General features: G+C 44.0%; 1 pseudogene; it reads left to right on the top strand.

The window, feature by feature from the left end:
- Positions 1-373: 373 nt before the first annotated feature.
- LOC102863031 lies at positions 374-1,038 on the top strand (annotated as a pseudogene).
- The last annotated feature ends 2,321 nt before the right edge of the window (positions 1,039-3,359 follow it).

The raw sequence follows: 3,359 nt of genomic DNA, 5'->3' as shown, positions 1-3,359 counted from the left end.
GAGGGGAAGCAAAGGAGAGAAAGACCTTTGGTGAGATGGATCGATTCTGTGACTGGAGTGGTGGGAATAAGTGCGTTTGAGATGGCTAGGTTGGCACAGGATAGAACAGCATTTAGAGCTCTTGTACATGGGGTCACTATGAGTCGCAAGCGACTCGATGGCACATAACAACAACAACAACAAGGTCATCAGCTCAAAGTCAGCCACTCAGATTCAGTGGCCACTTGGGAAAAAACAAACCAAAAATAAAACGCCCAAAAACCCAAAACAAAACCATAAGGAGTTGAGGAAATCTTAGACATCACTTTTATTTGCAGTACACACAGACTGCAGGGAGGAGAAGGAAGCTGCAAACCCTAAGCTTCCTAGCCCCATGAGAACTTTCCCACAACCTGTGCAGTTACTCACTTGGCCTTACACAATATTGATTCAGCAAAACAGTACTGTGCTTCCTCAAAACAGGGCAGTGGCTCTCGGAACCCCGGCAGCCGCCCCGCACAGCGGCCGGGCCCCCGAGGGAGCACATTTCCAGGCCACCCACCACCCAGCTTGCCTCGGCCGCTGCCGCCCAGGCACAGTCCAGCGCCGCCCTGCCTGCTGCTGGCCATCCGGCCCTGTTCGCCCTCCGAGATGCCGGTCGATTTCACCAGCTACTGGAAGATGCTGAGCAACGACAATTTCGAGGAGTATCTGCGCGCGCTTGATGTGAACGTGGCCTTGCACAACATCGCCACCTTGCTCAAGCCAGACAAAGAGATCTTGCAGGAGGGCGACCCTATGATCATCCGCTCCCTGAGCACTTTCAGGAACTACATCCCGGACTTCCAGGTCGGGAAGGAGTTCCAAGAGGATGTGACGGGCATAGATGACCGCAAGTGCATGACCACGGTGAGCTGGGACAGCGGCAAGTTCGAGTGCGTGCAGAAGGGCGAGAAGGAGGGCCGCGGCTGGACCCAGTGGATCGAAGGCGATGAGCTGCACTTGGAAATGCGAGTGCAAGGTGTGGTCTGCAAGCAAGTGTTCAAGAAGGTGCAGTGAGGCCCAGCGGACGGCCGGGCCGTGGCCTCCAGAGAGGAGTGTGTGACGTGCGTGCTGAGACGCACAGCATCAAGCAGAGATGTCTAGCCCTTGCCCCCTCCAGGTGTCTATTAGTGGAATGTGTCTTTTGACTTTATCTTTTACCTTTTCTTAAAACTTAGAAGGACATCCCAATAAAAACGATCTCTGCTTAAAAACAAAACAAAACAAAATAAAAAAACAAACACGGCAGTGATTTAGGTGAAGGAATTAGAAGGGATTCAGTGGGGACTTGAAAAGATGGAGTAACAGTGAGAATTGATGAATGGTGGTTAATTTTATAAAGCAATGTATAGGAATGATAATTTGAAAAATAATGTGAATAAAGGAATATGTAAAGCACAATGTAAATGAATGAGAAACAATGTATACGCATTTTGTATGCAAACCAATGTAAAATTTAAAAAATGTAAAAAACCTAGTTATCACATATGAGGCACATTATGGTACCCAAAGTCGATGCAACACATTACAGAATCCCACACAATTAGCAGACTGAAACAAGACAAACATTACAGTAGGAATTGAATGAGGGAGGTGGAGAAAAATGCACATTAATCTCTTTGTGAGCTTTTATTAAAACTTGTTATAGAGAAATAATAGCCATTCTGTTTGGAGACTTAAACTTTTTAAAGCTTCTTAAAAATTTAAAAACAATTGTAGAATAAAATAAAATAAAATTCCAAAAGTCATAATGCAATGTTGACAGAGATCTTTCACCCAGCTCTTCCTAGTGATATTTCAGAGATTTGGGCTCAACTGAGACGCCACTGCTTCAAGTCACTTTTGTTTAGGTTAGACATGCTAGAGTCAGCTCTGACTTGTAGAGATTTGTCCTCTGTTGAAAGGTCGTTGAGGAGGAGTCACATTAGTTTGAGGACGAAGGTATGTCTGATACAGACCATGGTCTCGTCAATCACTTGCTATGCTGCTGAGAGTTGGGCAATGAGTAAGGATGACAGAGAATAATGTATGTCTTTGAATTGTGCTGTTGGAGAGGAGTACTGAAAATTCTACGGACTACTAAAGAAAACCCAGAAAGATCTTGGAGAACGTGCAGGCAGAAAGCTGCCTGGAGGCGAGCATGGCAAAGCATTGTCTCATACATTAGGCAAGTTGCTAGGAGAGGATATTCCTTGGACATCATGCTTGGAAAGGTGCAGGGACGGCAAAGAAGACCACCCTCAACCAGGAGGATTGACACAGTGACTGCAGCAAAGAGCTCAACTGTGTCAGAGATTATGAGGTTGACACAGGATAGGAGAAGGTTCAGGTTTCATGTTTATAGGGTCACTAGGAGTTGTACTCGATTATACTTAACAACAACATAAATTGTACTCAACTTGATGGCACCTAACAGCTACAACATTCTCTGTTGAAAGAATCTTTGTCCTGCCATTCCACAGGGAAGGTATCCTTTTATTGCTGTCAGATGCCATTGTGTCAGCTCTAGCCATGTACAGCAGAAGGAACTGCTTCCAGTCCTGGACGATACAATCTCAGCTGTGCTTGTTATGGAAGTACTCAGATCATTCTGACCAGATGGAGCATCCTAGCTCATCCCGGGTCTTGTGTGAGGAGTCCTTTTCCAGCTCCGTCTTAGGATCCGAAGCTGTGCTTCTGTAGGTGAATGATCCTGCAGATATGTGGTTAAAAGAAAAAACTAAAAAAAAGGGAAAGGAAAGACATCAAAGTTCTTCCTTCCCACCCTGTATGTTAACTTGTTTGCAACCATCATTTTTCCTGCTCTTGGTTTGGAAACGGGGTGTGCTGCTGTATGGTTACCTCAGTAAAGTGCAGTGGTTGTTGTGGCTGTTTGTGGCAAGATAGAAACATAGGCATCAGCTGTCAGAGGGGTTATTTTGGTGCCCACTTTGTATTGGAATGTGGTTATTGTATTCTTGTCAACTTTTCCATATTCAAAATCACTCAATTTCCTGTTTTAATGGAACCAGAACATAACCAATTCCTATGAGGAATGAACGGTAGTTGAAGAATAAATGATAGAATTTTCACCTTCAATGATTCATTCATATTAAATAACATTTTTAATAAATAAAAAAAAGACTATTTATACATGGTATTCATCCGATGGGCTGCACAGGAATCATACTGTCTACATATGTGGATAAAACCTTTGGAGAAAATTTCAGAAATCAGAATTAGGTCAGTTGCTGGCTGTGGAACAGATCAGCAATTAATTACACTTGTGAAAGTTAAAATTGAAGCTGAAGATTAAAGCAAATCCATATGAACCAAGTACAAGCTTGAGTCTATCCCAC

The sequence above is a fragment of the Elephantulus edwardii genome, unplaced genomic scaffold (assembly GCF_000299155.1).
Source record: "Elephantulus edwardii isolate Elephantulus edwardi_28Jun2011 unplaced genomic scaffold, EleEdw1.0 scaffold00024, whole genome shotgun sequence".
Lineage (NCBI taxonomy): Eukaryota > Metazoa > Chordata > Mammalia > Macroscelidea > Macroscelididae > Elephantulus > Elephantulus edwardii.
The sequence above is the reverse complement of the archived record's forward strand: the minus strand, read 5'-3'. Positions and strand labels throughout refer to the sequence as shown.